A 19,135-nucleotide genomic window follows, 5' to 3' on the forward strand; every position below is an offset into this window, starting at 1 on the left:
TTGGTTTCCTACAACCAAAAAGGTTCATTCCTATATGCCATCAGTGTGGCACATTAGGACACATTAGACCAAAGTGTTTTGATTTTAGGAATTTTGAGCAAAAGCCTTTTGTTCATTTCAAGAAAGTAAATGATGACTCACTTCAAACTCAAGTGAATGATCTCTTTATAAAGTTGTCAAAATTCCTAAGGTGATCTCTTTGCCTCATAAAGTCTCAAAAGTGAAGCAAGTTTGGATCAAGAAGGAAGACCATGCTCTTCCTCATGTTGGTGACTAGTTTCTTTATTTTATGTATCTAGACCATTCTCTTATTTGTATGTGCTTCATGGAGCCTAGATACATTGTCATGCATTTGCACCTTGTTCTTTTGTTTTATTATTTTTAAATGTGGTCATTGCATGCATATCTTTCAATCATCTCTCTCATAGTGCTTTGAATCTTGGGTGATCAACAAAATTTCATGTTCTTTTGAACTTGTTCACATTTATCTTGTTGGTCTTGTCCAAACATTTTCCGTTGGTGGCAAAGAATACATCCTATCCATTGTAGATGACTTCTTTGGGTTTATTTAGGTCTCACTCTTGCTTGAAAAATCAGAAACCTTTCAAAGGTTTAAATCTGTCTACCATCTTTTACAAAAAGTTAAGATGACTAGTCATCTGCCTCTTGTAAGAATTAGAACAGATCATGGTTCTGAGTTTGAGAATTCTCAGCTTCTGAAATTTTGTGAGGTGATGAGAATTAAGCATGAGTTCTTTGCACCTATTACACCTCAGCAAAATGGTGTTGTGAAGAGAAAAAAAAAAAAAAAAGAGTTCTTGTTGAGATGTCTAGGGTGATGCTCAATAGCAAAGATTTTGCTAAACATTTTTTGGGTTTACATCTCAAACAGGGAGTTTTTGAGGTATGGTGCCAAACAAACTCCCTATGTGCTTTGAAAAGGTAAGAAACCCAATGTGTCTTATTTTAGAGTCTTTGGTAGCATATGTTTTATCTTAAGAGATTGGGAACACCTTGCTAAGTTTGACTCTAAAAGTGACAAAGGAATTTTTCTTGGGTATTACACTTCAAGCCGAGCCTATAGAGTATATAATTATAGGACCGGAACCATCATGTCAATATTGATGACTTTGCTGCCTCTACTGAGATGGCATTAGATGAGGATGGTCTTTTATCTTCTATTCTTGAGGGAGAATCTCCAGGTCTGGATCTAGTGGTTGACCTGTCAACCTTTAGCAAATTGGTTGACCAGTCAACTCTTGACAATTCTGTTCCAGTTGACCTGTCAACTTGTCATAATCAACCTCAGAATCTCAGCTCATCTGTCCCTGTTGAAAACTCTCTATAGAAGCAAGATAGGAAGCCTTCTCTACTTGACTGCAAGTAGACCTGACATTTCCTATAATGTAGGAGTTTTGTGCTAGGTTCCAAAGTGATCCCAAAGAGTCTCATTTGTTTGTTGTCAAAAGAATCATAAAATATGTGAGTAGGACTTTTGAGTTTGGGTTGTTGTATACTTATGACACTTGTGTCAATCTTGTTGGGTATAGTGATGTTGATTGGGCAGGTTGTAGTGACGGTAGGAAAATCCGGGAGGGTCTTTTATGTAAGCAACAACCTAGTTGCTTGGCATAGCAAAAAACAGAAATCTATCTCTTTATCCATTACTGAAGCAGAGTATGTTATAGCTGGGAGTTGTTGCACTCAACTCCTTTAGATGAGACAAATGTTGGAAGATTATGGTCTTGCTCAATCAGGCTTTCTAATCTATTGTGACAACATGAGTGCTATAGATATTTCTAAAAATCCTGTTCAACACTCTAGGACTAAGCATATAGACATTAGGCACCATTTTATTAGAGATCTTGTGGAAGACAAAATTCTATCTTTGGAATTTATTCCCTTTGAGAAACAACTAGCAGATATACTCACCAAGGCCTTGGACTTTTATAAACATGTCACACTTAGGTAGTCCATTGGCCTTTGCTCAATTGATTGATTAGCTTGTCTGTTCCTTATCTTCAGCACATTGCAGAACAGTTGACTAGTCATCTTCGCTTTAGTTGACTAGTCAAATATAAATTTTTGTTTACTTGGTGTGCAAATGTCAAAAACATCTATTTCTTCTGATCTCTGATGGTGTGAAGTTTGAATCATTTTATGCATTGCCTGATTTGTGCATAATTTCCCCCTTCTAGTTTGGAGCCATTAGATGAATTTTTTTGGTGTTTTTACGTCCTCTTGGTGAGACAAGTGTTGTGATCCATTGTGGACAATCATTGTTATAATCTCCTATCTTATTTCACTCTCTTAGGCAATTTGTTTATTTAAAAAATAATAATAATTATAAAAATAAAAAAAGGGAAGTGTGACCAATGTAGTCACGACTCTAGGAAGGTATAAGGTGATATGATTGAAGAATCTAGAGCAAGAGCCGCAAAATTGGGCCACTCAAGCACTTAAGTCTGGGATGTGCAAATAACAAACATAAAAAATGGCCACCAGATTGAGTGATAAAAATCAAATAGGTTGAGTCTATGCTTTGAGTTTGTCTTGAAGGTTCATTTTATACTTGTCTCTCCAAGAATGATATTTCTTCATCTCTTGTGTTTTTCTTTTGGCTCTGAACCTCCTCTGTCCATCTTGGCTTATCTCTGAGCATAAAATCTAATTCATATTCTATCTATCAGAGTTAGTTGCAATTGTTTTGTTTGCACATGTGGTTATCTTTTCTCTCTCTTACTTACTGTGCTTGAAGATTTAGACTAGGCTATAGTAGCTAATACATCGTTGATCACTTGATATATTTGCTAGTTCATGTTTGTGTTTTTAAAACCAAAATCATGTCTTCTTCAGGGTGAATACTAAAATTGCTGCTTGTTATGATATTGTTTGAGTTCACTAGTCAACATATGCTCATGCTGATTGTGGTTGACTAGTCGTCTGCTTAATAGGGATCTTGTGCCTTTTGGTGAAATTAATTTTCACTCTCTAAGAACCAAGACCATTGGTTATGACACAAAACACAAAGGCTCACTTGTGTTCTCCTTGTCTCATTTACACCTTTTGTTTTAACACTGATACTGTGTTTATGTGTGGTCGTGTTTGGATGATGCCACTTTGGTCTATGATCAGTCATCTTAATAAGTTGTGTTCCCACATTAAATGATTTAGCCTAACATAATTCTTGAAATCCTTACGAGTCTATTGTTCTATATGAGTTTTGGATTGTTGGCTAATTTATTTTGTTGGAGGAGTTTCTTTGAGATGCATGTGTTTTGGAAACATTCTTGCTGGTTGTTTTTATCATTTTCATACATCAATGTTGCTTTCCTAAGCCTTATCTCGATTGATTTGCTCTCTTTTGTTCTTGGCTGTGTCTATGAGGTTGTTGGTCTTTTAATGCCACCTGAAATTTAGACATGCGTGACTAGTCCATTTCATAGTCCACTCTCTTCTCCTTGTGCTTTTTGGAAGCTATGTTGTGTTTTTTTGGACAACCTAGAGACTTATTTCTTGTATTCTTTCTCACATGTCCTCAATTTTGAGCAAAAATTTAAGGTTCATCTTGCATGGTGCCTTCTTCAAATTTGACATTGATTGATGCCTTAAATTTTGAAATCTTTTTGCTCTATCTTGATTTTGCACTATGGTGTGTAAAGAAAAATTCATTGGTTGTCCCTTGTTTTGATAAATATATTGCTTAAACTCTGCCTTTTTAGGAGAGTTTCTTTATGTGTAATGTGTACACATTGAAATTAAATTCGGCCACTTGATTTTAATTGCTTTAGGTATGATTCCTTGCAACTTGTGCTCCATTTCTTATTATTTTTAGTCGGATGCACTTTTGTGTTTGTTGGCTATTTATGGACAGTTTGCTGGATTAGTACATCAAAGGTTAATTCCTTTATGTTATATGATACTCAGGGGGGAGTATTTTTGGACAGGTTGGGGATCTTTTTGCTTGGGTAGTCTATGCAACTTGATAAGGGGAGTTTTCTTGTATTGTTTTGAGCAAATGTTGTTTTGCTTTGTAATCAAACCGTGTCATGTGCATATTGTTCAAATCTGATTATGTGACTTGTGTTTAATTCACTTGATTACTGTTTCTCTATATTTGCTTTTTTGCTCTTTCCTTATCAACAAGGGGGAGAACACTCTCAACCCCATATTGCATATATTGCATATTGCTTCAAATTTTTGTGATATAATATGCTTGTCTTGTGCCTGGGAGTTTGGTTGTTGTTTTGCAGGTACTGCATTTCATCATCTCCATAGGTTTGGTTTTGGGTTGAGTGTATTTAGAGAGTGTGTTGTCAAGGAAAGCCAAAAAGGGGGAGATTGTTAATGTATGCATTTTGAGTTTTTTCTTTTGGCTTCCCTTGACAATTTTGTAATAGGACAATCATTGTAGTTTCTCAAGCTCTAAGTTTAGATTAAGAATTACTTCTCTAGGTGTTCTTATCTACCTACATTCTGATGGAAAACAATGCGTTTGACAAGGTAAATTCTGCATTACACTACATTGCATTCACTAAATTTCTTAAGATTATGACTAGTCATCTTTCCTTCGTATGACTAGTCATCTTGCATTCGTATAACTAGTCATCTTTCCTTCGTATGACTAGTCAACCTTTGTTTCAATTAGGATTCCAGCTCATTGTTTCCAGCTGAGGCTTAATCATTTTTTTGTCCTTTTCTACGAATTTCTCAGCTGCCATGTGTCTATTCTAACCTAGGAATTTTTGGTAAAAGCCAAAGAATTCCTCATTTGGCAGCCGTCACTTTTGGGGACAAGTTTTGGAAAGTTTCATAGCAAACTTTCGCTTCTTCTTCCTCAAGAGTAACCTTCATATTTTTCATCTTTGAGTTTTTCAAATTGTTTCTTTTTGAAAACTGCATTTGAAATATGAAAACTTCATCTTGCTAGATCAAACACTCTATCATATACATCTACGTCAGATTCAAGATTGATTTCTTCAAGAGTATGGTTTCTTGAAGAAATTGGTCATTTTCTCCATGAATCCAAATTTCATTTCTATCTGAGTTAGAGCTTGCAAGCTAGTGCCATGGGATGAAAGAGCTGGAGAAGGAGCTGCCAGTGCCATGAAGAACTGAGCTTCAAGCTTTGCTAAGTTGGAGAAGAAGATTGCATAAAGGAGGTATAGTTCATCTTCCTAAATAGACCTAGAAATTTCTTGAGCTTGCTAGTGTTCTTTGTAAGAATCTTTTTGCTTAGTGGATTGCCTGGTCGGTTGATGACTCCTAGTTTTTCCCAATGGTGGGTTTCTGGGTGAACAATTTCTGGTTTCCATCTCTGTAAATTTTCTAGGTTTGTGTTCTTGATAGTTGACTAGTCATCTGAATTTGTGCGGTTGACTAGTCATCTTTTTCTGTTGTTTGGTGTTTGCTTGATTATGTTGTCTTCACACACTTTCACCATAGTTGTTGCTAGCACAGGGGATGCCTAGATTGATGGGTCCTTCTGAGTGCCTAGGTTGTCACTAGTAATTCTCTAGGCCTGCAGGTACATCTTGGTATGCTTTGTGTATCTTATTGTTTGGTATAATTCATATCTAACAATTGACTAATCATAAGAGTATTTGGTCAAGGTCTAGAGTGTGTGAAGGTTGTTGCGTTCTTGATTGAATATCTTTTAAATTTACCCCTCGTCACCTAAGTACTAATTTCACAATTGAACAAATCAAAACTGCAAATTCCAGGACCAACATCTTTATGGAAGACTATTTGGGTGCCTGTATTGCCAATTGCTAATCCCCCACGATTATCCTCTTCACATTTACATCCGAAGGAGAAATATGGGGATTTTGTGGCATCAGTCTGGATAATTCCAGAGCATCAATAGTTCTCACTGGTGAGCTCTTTCCAAAAGGCATCCCTTTCTTCATCAAGCACACCCTCTCATTGTCTGTATCAATTTATACACATTGTGAACTTTTAGGACGTTTTGTGATATTATATGCCACGAGCATATGCTCAAATACAAAAACCAACGCATCTGGTAAATCATTGATTCGATGTAAATTGACCTGATCCATGATCTCCATTGCAAAGTAGTCTTTGGATTTGACTCTCTTCTGATGTAAGAAGAGAATGATGCTTGGATTTTCCTCCATTTTTTTTTTTTCTCAAGAAGAAACCCTAACTAGCGTGGAAGAGCCGTTTTTCTCTATGCCCTCATTTGACAACCACACCTACCTCATAACAAATTTATAGTGGGCGTTTAGGGCAGACAAGCCCACCCGACCACATTGCCAACAACTATGTTGTACATGGCAGCCTCTTATTTGTCATCTCCGCGTATCTCAGAGGCACACTGATTGGCCAGCAGGTCATCAAACAATATCCCTAATGTTTATATTTTCAAATATCTCATTTTAAATGAGGATAACATAAAAATAATAATAGAAAATAAACATATGTAATACCACATCTCTGTATAGAGGTGGGACATGTGTTTGTAAACCCTGCCTCTATTAGAAATATGGTACAATAATGTGGTCTCCAATTTTATTTTAATAATAAAAAAGTATATTGGCATTCACTTGAGTGCGGGTCGAGAGGCTAGCTATCTGATTATAAAAACACATGCGCACCTAGTAGCCATGAGCGTAATGAACTGCCAAGTCGAAACATTTCACAAAAATTTCATGCATGCATGTGTAAAGTAGAATGCCGTGATTTTAACTATTGAGTTTGATAAGCTTTATTAACCGTTTTCATAGAATTTCTGTATTTAATATCGGTGTATTTACACACTTTTAAAAATTACAGTTTGCTACGATAACGTGAGTCTTGCAGTTTGCTATAGTTATAGTAATAACTTATCATTTCTCCAAGTTTAAAAAAATTGGTTGGTTTTTTAAAGATATAAAAGGCAATAAAAATGGTAAATGGCAAGAAAATAACCAACTTGCACATTATAGTATTTGGCACTATAATAAATTTATTGCCTATAATTCTTTAAATAGAAATGTACAAAAATATATAATATCATGTACTGGGAGCGGATCTATTGTCCCCAGTTTGGTGTCAATGTCACCTTTTTAATTATTTCACACACAAAGGGTTAACTCTGTTAATTTTTTTATTTGGCATTAAAAAAAAAATGCCAATGGGTGCATACGAGTCCTTAGTAACTTATTTTAATCCCTCACCAGCGACTGGCTGCTTGGGACCTAGAAAGGAAGCCAACACAGCCACCCCACAGAGAACAAGAAGAAAAAAAAACGTCGTACCCAATTCACCAAGAAGAATCCAAAGAGACAATCAAAGAAGACTGAAATAGACAACATGGAGAATGAGTAAAGAAAACTGGAGAAACCCTAGTCGTCAAAGTTCTCTTCGCATGAAATAATTCTAAGTTACTTATTATGTATTCGACGTGTGAAATGAAGTTAGTGGAAAAAATAGCAATGTTAAATATGTACATATTTTATGTGCAACTAGCCTCTGGACACCAAAAATAAAACTCAAAGTTGTATACAACGAACCCCACTTATCTATTATTATTTACAACTTACAAAACAATTAGACCATATGATTTGAGGTTGCTAATTGGGGTTACTTCATGTGCAGTGTTGTCGTATATCCAAAAATACATGCAGGTAGTTCTGGCTCTATCCGTTTCCTAGTCAGCTGCGATAACAGTTTCATGGGCCCCCTGTGGCCAATCACTGTGCCTGAGATATGTGGAGTGACACAATCAGAGCCTGCCAAGTGGAATACATTTGTTGGCATATTTTAGGTGACTAATTTGTCTGCCCTACCTACCCACCACGCACGTAGCCACTATATATTTCTTATGATGTACAGGGGGCCGTCAAGCAGCAGTAGCTCGTAGTTAGGGTTTTCTTTTCTTTTGCTTTGTTCTTGAGAGAAAATGGTGGAGAACCAAGCCACCCTTCACTTAATAAATCAGAAGAAGAGAGTCAAATATAAACACCACTTTTCCGTTCAGATCATGGGTAGTCATGCAACTTTACATCGGATCGGTGATTTACCAGAAAATGTAGGTCTCTATCTCTGTCTCACGATCTCGAAACTATCACTCTCCTTCTCTCTCTCGCTCTACCTCTCTTGATCCTAACAACTTGATTGTGTGGATTCTTTTTTGTGCAGAAGGAGAGGCAGTTTGCAACAGACCGATGAGTGCTACTCTAGCTAGAAGCCTCAAAATTAATGGTATTCCTGATCTTAATTATTTGCTTAATTTATTCAGAATTATAAGAATATGTTATATCAATTTATTTCACTGATCTCTGCACATCTATAATCAAATTGAGATGCCGTTTTTGTATTTAATTTGAGGAGACTATTATGTTAATATGATGACTAAAAATTGTGGTTCTTATAATCTAAATTGAATTGTGTGTATTTTAGGACCTCCAAGCAAACTTTGTGTGGAGCTCTGGCATCCAGCATTTGGCTTCCAGCTTAACCTGTTGTGTTTCCACATAGGCAGCGATAGGTAGGACTTGGCTCTGCGATGGTCGGTTCATTTCCCTTCCCAGTACATAATTGGCAACCTTTGGAAGGTGGCATCAGAGGCCAAATGCTTAATATGGCATAGACTGGATTATGTTGTTTCTGGGATTACGCGCCTGTCAAACTGCTCTTCGATCTGCGATCTGTTGTTATACATCATATGGTGTAATTTTTCTCACCTACCCCCGTGTAAATTAGCCGGTAGAGAATTATGGACGTAATTGGTCTGACCTATACCCCCAGTTTAAGGAGGCCTAGGGTGTCGAATCAATGCAGGCTCTACTCTCCTTGTAGAGAAGTATGGACGACAAGGTTTATTTTCCCTCTTTTAGGGAATAGTATCAATAAATATTCACTTATATTATAACACTTGTATAACATGTGCCACGTAACTGTACTATTCTATAATCACTCCTACTACATGTCCACGCTGCAAATTCACTTACAAGCCATTGGTCCTTAAACAATTGTAGATTATTACAGCATGCTCACATCTTTTTAATAAAAGAGTTTACATGACAATCAGATAAGGAAAAAAGCCAGCCAAATTTGTGCTTCTTAATCCACACAAAATCTCAGTACATTTTAAAGCAAAACAAGCGTAGAAATGAGCAACATTATTCCAAATACATGTCCATTGTTAATTTTAGCTACAATTAATGGCCCCCTTCTAACAATAGCCACAGTTCTTCTACATTTGGCATGGATATTGCTCTAAAGAGATTATTTGAGTGATCAGTCCATTCCATGTTGTAGATATCATTAAATGCTCTCGGGGAGTATACAACACGTCTTAAATCGTCTCTTATAGTAAGATTCATTTAAGAAGCGTTTGGTATCATATTTAAATAGGAAAGTCAAAAACTTTGATTTTTCTTAAAAATAAGTAGTTCTTAAATCTATTTTTAAGATTCAAAAACTTGTTTGGTATGCAACTTGAAAACTATTTTCAAATCTTAAAAATTTGAGAACTGGTGAGTTGTTAGAAAAAACTAAAAAAACATATTTTTTTTGTTTTTAATAATTGGGGTGTTTTTTCAGTTGTTCTTGAGTTTGAATTTTTAAAAATAGGGCTACCAAACATGTTTTCATTGTTTTGGACTCAAATTTTGTTTTTGAGTTTAAAAAGTTGGATTCAAGTTGAATACCAAATAGGCATCTGGTAGCTTCCACTCCTCCTTCCTCACTGCACCTCCATTACATGCACATATGTGAGTTTGATCGCTTCTTCTAAAGAAAAGGATTCATCAGAAACTCAAACAGAGAAGTACATATGTCGTCCCGTAGAACACAATAGCCTGGGAGAAATTCCATTCCATTAACAAGAGGCAAATACGAAATGCCATAATGCTCAGTATATTGAATGTGTGAATGTGGGAAATACCAATTTTGAAACTACCATACCATACTGTCTTTAAAGTATGTACCAAGTTTTAGGTCGAGCAACTGCTTAAAAAAATAAATAAATTCCGACAATTTCACATTAATAGAAAATTTACAAACATCTGGTAAATCATTGATTCGACAATTTCAATCTACTTCTAATTAAGAGAATTTAAAAATATATATATTCAATTACACATTGTGAACTTTTAGCTGGCAGAATTACTATGATTACACATTGCGTAGCACTAAATGTGCAAGCCACAAGTATTGACAACTCATATCTGCTTCAATTGAACAAATCCGAACTGCAAATTCCAGGACCAACATCTTTATGGAAGACTATTTGGGCGCCTGTATTGCCAATTGCTAATCCCTCACAATATCCTCTTTACATTTACATCCAAAGGAGAAATATGGGGATTTTGCGGCGTCATTCTGGATACTTCCGAAGTATCAGTAGTTCTAACTGATGAGCTCTTTCCAACAGGCATCCCTTTCTTCATCTGGCACACCCTCTCATTGTCTGTATCAATTTATACAAAATTTTCATTATACAGCAAACAATTCTAAGTTCACATATTCAGAATTCTTGTAACATATGCTCAAATACGAAAACCAACGCATCTGAATAAGTAAAAACTAATTGTACCGTTAATTTCGAGGCCGATGATTACGACATCCGCCACTGTGTTGCAGAACGCCCTCCTCCTGTACCAAGAATTAATCCTTCAGTCACATTATGCAAGTTTATAGAATATATACATATAGAGAGAGACTTACAGTTTCTGGTAAATCATTGATTCGATGTAAATTGACCTGATCCATGATCTCCACGGAAAAGTAGTCTTTGTATTTGACTCTCTTCTGATTTAAGAAGAGAAGGATGCTTTGATTTTCCTCCATTTTTTTGTTTTTCTCAAGAAGAAAGCCAAACAGAAGAAACCCTAACTAGCTTGGAAGAGCCGTTTTTCTCTATGAGAGGTACTGCGCTCATTTGACAACCACACCTACCTCATAACAAATTTATAGTGGGCGTTTAGGTCAGACAATCCCACCCGACCACATTGCCAACAACTAAGTTATACATGGCGGCCTCTTATTTGTCACCTCCACGTATCTCAGGCACACTGATTGGCTAGCAGGTCATCAAACAATATCCCTAATGTTTATATTTTTCAACTATCTCTTTTCAAATGAGGATAACATAAAAATAATTATAGAAAATAAACCACATATATAATACCACATCTCTATATAGAGGTGGGACTTGTATTTGTAAGCCCTACCTCTATTAGAAATATGGTACAATAATGTGATCTCGAGTTTTATTCGTAATAATGAAAAAGCATATTGGCGTTCACTTGAGTGTGGGTCGAGAGGCTAGCTATCTGATTATAAAAACACACGCACCTAGTAGCCATGAGCGTAATGAACTGCGAAGTCGAAACATTTCACAAAAACTTCATGCATGCATGTGTTAATTAGAATGCCGTGATTTTAATTGTTGAGTTTGATAAATTTTATTAACCGTCTCGTCAAATTTCTGTATTTAATATCGGTGTATTTATACATTTTAGAAATTACAGTTTGCTACAATAACGCGAGTGATGCAGTTTGCTACAGTTATAGTAATAATTTATCATTTCTCCAAGTTTAACAAAATTGGTTGGTTTTTTCAAGATATAAAAGGCAATAAAAATGGTAAATGGGAACAAAATAACCAACCTGCACATTATAGTATTTGGCACTATAATAAATTTATTGCCTATAATTCTTTTAAAAAGAAACTAGCCTCTCTGCACGTGCTTCCGCGCTTGCGAGAGGTTTTTTTAAAAAAATAAGTAAATTTATTTTAGAATTAAAAAAGATAATGGGTAGTTGTGTTCAATAAAAATAGGATCCATTATCTGCTTTTTCTTTTTCTTTTAATTTTTTTAAATATGAAAAAGTGTGAATTTACCATATTATCCTCATTTAATTAATAATTTGAATTCTTAATGTTTGCATTAACCAAGGGCATTTTCTGGTATTTTGAATGTTTCACCATTCTCTGCCTTTTGCTTTATATATATAGATGTACCAAAATATATAATATCATGTATTGGGAGCGGATCTGCTGTCCTCAATTTGGTGTCACCTCTCTAATTATTTGACATGCAAAGGGTTAACTCTGTTAACTTTTTTATTTGGAATTATAAATAAGAAAAACCAAAATGCCAAAGGGTGCGTACGAGTCCCCAATAACTTCTTTTATTTCCTGAATTCGACAATCACGAGTCTTCTCAAAACCCTCAACGCCATTGCCTTCAATGGCCAAAGTCAATTCCCACGAGCGCAAAGGTTGTCATGCATTTGGCCGTGTCTACATGGACATGAATATCTTGGTGGCGAAGAGCTTTTTGCTATTAAAGAGGGGACATTATTAAGTTAAACATCTGTTAAGTTATATAACACGCGTCGAATAATTAGAGAAGGAACACCAAATTGGGGATAGCACATCCTTTCCTGTACAAATTTTCACACTTTTTTCTTTTTGGAAGGATTTCACACAAGTTTTATATATTTATCTTCAGGGGTGGAGATTGTATCCTTGTTTTCCTTTTAAGAATAATTTATTATTTTCTTTTCGAAAAAGCTACTAATCAAAGTCCTCTTCCTCAAAAGAAAGAAATACTTCAAGTTTTCTGCAAGCTTAAATTGAAACATGGTTAACCTAGCAATTTTGTTACAGAATGCATTAAGAGGGTTTCCATATGTTTTCGGCCTGAACATGCGACTCCCAATCAAGTTAACTTAATCGTTCATTTTGGTTTGGACCCCTTTTTCCATACTAAGAACTCGAACAAGAACCAATCCAAAATGGTCATATCCGGGTTTTGAGCTTATGTTGAATTTACTTGTCAACACGGTTTTTTTCTTTCCGGTTTGTTTCAACTCTATTCGTTTCATCAGTTTAGTTCAAATGTCCACCTCTAGTGTGCCATGAGGGTTGGTGGTCAGGGAAGGGGGGGTGGCTACGTGGGGCTTATGTGGTTTTGCATTTTTTTAAATAGTAATTATAGAATTTAAAATACAAAATTAGTGAAACACCCAATCCTAGACATGAAACTATAAATATACCCTACACTATTTAAAACATAGAAACACACCCAAAATAAACCCCAAAATCAACAATTGTATATTTTTTAATTTAATTAATAAGATGAAATATCTTTATTACCCTTTTGAGTTGTGTTGGGCTTGTTTTAAGTTTATCAATGGCAATCATGTAATTTATAGGAACTTTAACACTCATTTTTTATGTAGTAAATGGATTTTGGGTGTGTTTCTAAAGTGCATTTCATGTGGGGTTTTTTTATAATTTCAGCTCCTATTTTGGGTATATTAGTGAATCTCCCTATTTAAAATGACATAAATTAATGTGCTAGAATTTGTAAAGTTTTTGGTTTGGCTAACATACTTAAACTTGGAATTTAACGTTTATCATCTTGGATTTGGAACCTCCAAATTCCATGTTTTTTGGCACTTGGAATTTCTGGATTTTTTTTCTTTTTTTATAATTAAAACAGGGAATTGGTTTATGTCAATTAAAATTTTTTGACTTTTGTCAACATTCCAAGTTTATTTCCCTCATCCAAACGTCTTGTACTTAATGCAGTGGTGTTTCAATTTCAAAATTGGAGGTTAGGAGTTTGGTTCCTTTGTCTCCCAACATTTCAATGTTGATTTTTTTTTTAACCGATCGAACCGTATTGGTACATAGTTTCAACATGTGGGGTGTGGATCATCGATTCACACCCCACATTAGATATACCTTTGGATATGTTGAAACTAGCAAATTAATACACATAAGGTACAAACTAATGCAACTAGGAGGGTCCTTTTTTATTATTTATTTATTTTTATTAAATCGTATAGCCGTGTGGCTATACCTTTTGAATATAATGTATTTAAATAGTATAGCCGCGCGGCTATACTACCATTTTTAAATTTAAAAAAAGTATAGCTAGGGCGGCTAATTTTTGACACGTGGCACCTAATCGATAGAGGGTCTTCTTTTTTATTATTAAAAAAAAAAGTACCGCAACACGGCTATATTCAGTGTTTTTTATTTTTTATTTTAAATAGACATATGTTGACATGTGGCGCTTAATCAGTGGGGGTCTTCTGTTTTATATTAAAAAATAGTATAGCCGCACGGCAATACTATTTTACACGTGGGCGCCTAGACGCTGACACGCTGTGCGGCTGCTACTGTTTTTTATTTTTAGCAAATAGTCTAGTCGTGCGGCAATAAGGGATCTAATTTAGCCGGAAGGCTTTATAGTTTTTTTTTTTTAAAAAAAAATTGACTTTAATAAATAGTATAAACAAGCGGTTATAGTCTTTTACATATATATATATATATGTACATACGTATTTTTCAATAATATATTCGTGTTCTATATATGTCTCACATATTTTAAAAAGCAAACATACAATGGTGGTTTTGTACATATACATACATACGTATTTCTATGTCTTATACACGTATTTTTTACAAAATATTCAGTAAGACATACAAAATTCACGTATTATATAAATAATTCTCACATATTATTGAATAAGAATAACATATGTTATAAAAATTATATTAAAATATCATATAGTGGAAGATTAATATCTACTTTGGATATGTTGAAACTAGCAAATTAATACACATAAGGTACAAACTAATGCAACTAGGATGGTCCTTTATTATTATTATTCTTATTATTAATAAATAGTATAGCCGGGCGGCTATTCTACAATTTTTTGTTTCAAAAAAATAGTATAGGGTTTAGGGGACTCCAAAAAAATCAAAGAGCTTGCTCTAATTGTGCATTGTGTGCCTTTATATAGGAAAGTGGAAGGGGAAAAGAAGACCAAAAAAAAGAGAAAAAAAAAAGAAACAGAGTTGAGCTAGCTATGAACAAACTGTATATTTGATGTCTTAAGCTTACTCTACTGTGTCTTTCTTCTTTTTACACGTTTTCCTTCCCCTAGGTAATCATAATGAATGAGGACAACTACAAGCAATTAGCCACAAGATTAAGACACTCCGCAAAAGCTTAGCTTGGTACTGAAGGGTAACCATAATTAGGTGTGGATACATTGCCAGCCACATTGAGATTTGCAGCTATAAATGAAGTCTTAGTCATCCTCTGTTCCGTACTGGATGTTGAACCACATCAGTACTTAAAAAACTATTGAGGACTCTGTGTTTGATGTGCCATTGATAATGAATTTGCAGGACTTCTTCTATATTTCATATTGATCCATGAGCATGAGTTTTTCTCTAGAGTTTTCATTGTTGGTCTTTCTCTTGAGCTTGGATTGTTTCAATTTATTTAGAATTTACTTCTCAAGAGGAAATGGAGGGAAAGAGTTCTGAGGATTGGGTTTGGTCGAATGAGCAGCGATTTTCTTAATGTTAGTTTTGAAGGAAATTAATTGTAAGGACCATTTTGATGGGTAGATGATAACTTAAAGGACTATTAGTGTCATAAAAAAACTGAAGGACGATTCGTGATGATTTTGTAAACCTGAAGGACCAGATGTCGGTCATACGCGGTTTTTTTTTTTAACGTCTAGCCGCATGGCTATACTATTTTACAAATGGCCGCCAGCTCTGTGCGGCTGCTTTTCTTTTTTCTCTTTTTTTTATAAAAATAGTATAGCCAGGCGGCGTTACTGTTTTTTTTTTAATTGTCTTTAATAATTAAATAGTATAGACGAGCGGCATAGTCTTGTACGTATGCATTCATATATATGTACGTATGTATTTTTCAATACTACATTCGGTTCTATACACGTCTCACATTTTTTAAAAACAAACATACAATAGTGGTATTGTTCATGTACGTACGTATTTCTAATGTTTTATACAAGTATTTTTTACAAAATTTTCAGTAAGATACACAAAATTCACATATTATACAAATAATTCTCACATATCATTGAATAAGAATACCATATGTTATAAAAAAATTATATTAAAATATCATATAGTGGAAGATTAATATCTATTTTGGATATATTGAAACTAGCAAATTAATACACATAAGGTACAAACTAATGCAAATTAAAATTACCAACAACAAATCTGTTCAAAACTCTAACATGGCCTCAGAGCCAGGTTGGGTCTCTTGATCTGGGCGTAAAACTGTGAAGTTTACTGAGCTCAATCGAAGCTCAGCTGAACATCTGAGAAGAGAAGCTGCTGTGATTCAGACCAAACAATGGCTGGATCTGGAAGTTCAGAAGTAAGAACTCCGATCTTCTCCGGTGAGAACTACGAGTTCTGGAGGATCAAGATGGTGACAATCTTCAAATCTCTTGGGCTGTGGGGTCTGGTAGAAAAGGGGATTCCAGTTTCTGACTCGAAGAAGAAGACCAAGAAAGTTGAAGACTCATCGGAAGAAGAAGCAGATGCAGAGATGATTGCTGTGCTCATGAAGGACGCAAAGGCTCTAGGCATTATACAAAATGCAGTCTCTGACCAGATCTTCCCTCGGATTGCAAATGCCGACTCAGCAAAAATGGCATGGCTCCTGCTCTACAGTGAGTATCATGGAGGTGATCAGGTTAGATCTGTAAAACTGCAGAATCTTCAAAGAGAATTTGAGTATATGAGAATGCGTGAGAATGAACCTCTATCTGCATATCTCACTCGGTTGAATGATTTGATAAACCAAATGAAAACATTTGGAGAAGTATTATCAAATGAAAGGCTGGTTCAGAAAGTGTTAATCAGTCTTAATAAAATGTATGATCCTATCTGTTTGGTGATTGAAAATACAAAGAGCTTGGAGACTATTGAGTTGCAGGAGGTTATTGCAATATTAAAGAGCCAAGAGCAACGGTTTGAAATGCATAATGTGGACTTAGCTGAGAAGGCATTTGCCTCCTTCTCGGTAAATGAAAAGAAACAGGATAAGAACAGTGCTTACTCTGGGCCTACTAAGTCTCAGAAACATTGGCAATCAAAAAACAAGCCATGGGATTCTGGATCTAAGTCACAGCAGGCTGGTGCTGCACAGAGTTCAAATGGCTCAAAGTTTGTGCATCAAGAAGGAGTGAAACCGCAATGCAAAGTATGCTCCAAGTTCCATTTTGGAGAATGTAGATTTAAGGGACAACCTAAGTGCTACAAGTGTGAAAGATTTGGGCATTTGGCAAGGGAGTGCACAACAAACAAAGGTGTGCAGAAAGCTAATAACGCAAGCCAAGTGGAAGTAGGAGGAAACCTGTTTTATGCAAATTGTGCTATTTCAAAAGGGAGTGCAAATGAAGAATGGTATGTGGATAGCGGCTGCAGCAACCATATGACTGGGAACAAGGAGCTGCTGATTGATATGAACACAAGTGTGACAGGTAAGGTGCAGATGCCAACAGGGGAACTTATAAACATAACTGGTATGGGTACTTTAGTGCTTAACACAAGCACTGGTACAAAGCATATCAGAGAAGTCATTTACTTACCTGGATTGAAAGAAAATCTGTTGAGTGTGGGTCAAATGGATGAGCATGGTTATCATTTGGTGTTTGGAAGCAATATGTGCAGTATTTTTGATGACTCTTCACTGGAGAAGCTCATCATGAAAGTGGAAATGAAAAGAAACAGATGCTATCCTTTGACATTGTCTCCAACCGACTATGTTGCCTTAAGAGCTGGTGTGTCTCACTCCACGTGGATTTGGCACAAAAGAATGGGGCATTTACATTTAAAAGGGCTAAACCAACTCAAGGAAAAGGAGATGGTGCACGGCCTGCCACATCTAGAAGCTGTAAATGGAGTCTGTGAAGGCTGCCAATTTGGGAAACAACATAGAGAATGGTTTCCTAAGAACCAAGCATGGAGGGCAAGTACTCCTCTTGAGTTGATACACATGGACTTGTGTGGGCCTATGCAAAACGAGTCTATGTCAGGTAACAAATACTTCATGCTCCTCATAGATGACTGTACAAGAATGATTTGGGTCTATTTTCTTAGATACAAGTCTGATGCACTAAACTGTTTTAGAAAGTTTAAGTCTATGGTAGAGTTGCAGAGTGGTTTTAAAGTGCAATGTGTAAGAAGTGATAAAGGGGGAGAGTTCACATCTTGTGAATTCAATAAGTTGTGTGAAGAAGCAGGTATTCAAAGGCAGTTTTCTATGGCATATACTCCACAACAAAATAGAGTGGTAGAAAGGAAGAATAGGACAGTTGTAGAAATGGCAAAAGCTTTGTTACATGAAAAGGATCTGCCTTATTATCTGTGGGCAGAAGCTATACACACTGCTGTGTATATATTGAATAGATGTCCTACCAAGGCACTCAAACACAAAACTCCTTTTGAGGCCTATAGTACAAGGAAACCAGGTGTTGCTCACTTAAAAGTGTTTGGCAGCGTTTGTTTTGTACATAAACCAGCTGAAGGGAGACAGAAGCTGGATGCCAAGAGCACAAAGGGAGTATTTGTTGGTTATGCAACTTGTGAAAAGGGTTATAGGGTGTTTGATCCTGTTACTAGGAAGCTTTTGTTGTCAAGAGATGTTATATTTGATGAGGGAGCAATCTGGAATTGGAAGGAAGTGACTGAGAACCAAATGCAAGTGCTGAACTATGAAGAGCAGCCTAGAAATCTTGCAACAACACCATTTGAAACACATGTAGGGAATCAGATTCATGATCTCATGTCAGGGGGTCGTGTTTCACAAGGAGAATCAAGCAAACTAAGCAGCAGGGTAGAGGATACTCAACGGTTTGATCACACTCCATTGAAATGGAGAAAGTTGGATGATATTCTAGCACAATGCAATCTGTGCATTATGGAACCCAAGAAGTTTGATGAAGCTGTCAAGGATGAGTCATGGATAAAGGCAATGAAGGATGAGTTGTCAATGATAGAAAATAATGCTACATGGGAGCTTGTTGACAGACCTTCATCAAAACCAGTTATTGGAGTTAAATGGGTGTTTAAAACCAAGTTAAATCTGGATGGTTTAGTGCAGAAAAATAAAGCAAGGTTAGTGGCTAAAGGATACTCTCAGAAACCAGGGGTGGACTACAATGAAACATTTGCACCTGTGGCTAGATTAGACACAATCCGAACTCTAATTGCATTAGCTGCACAGAAGGGTTGGCAGCTGTACCAATTAGATGTTAAGTTAGCTTTTCTAAATGGTGTCTTGAAAGAAGAAGTGTATGTAGACCAGCCTGAGGGATTTGTGGTGAA

At 35.8% G+C, this 19,135-nt stretch overlaps 1 long non-coding RNA gene across 1 annotated transcript; it reads left to right on the forward strand.

Annotated features, from left to right (window-relative positions):
• LOC109947599 lies at positions 7,870-8,834 on the forward strand. Its single transcript, XR_002270375.1, has 3 exons — positions 7,870-8,032; positions 8,143-8,205; positions 8,404-8,834. It is a non-coding gene; the product is annotated as an uncharacterized LOC109947599 (long non-coding RNA).

This window comes from Prunus persica, chromosome G2 (genome assembly GCF_000346465.2).
Source record: "Prunus persica cultivar Lovell chromosome G2, Prunus_persica_NCBIv2, whole genome shotgun sequence".
NCBI lineage: Eukaryota > Viridiplantae > Streptophyta > Magnoliopsida > Rosales > Rosaceae > Prunus > Prunus persica.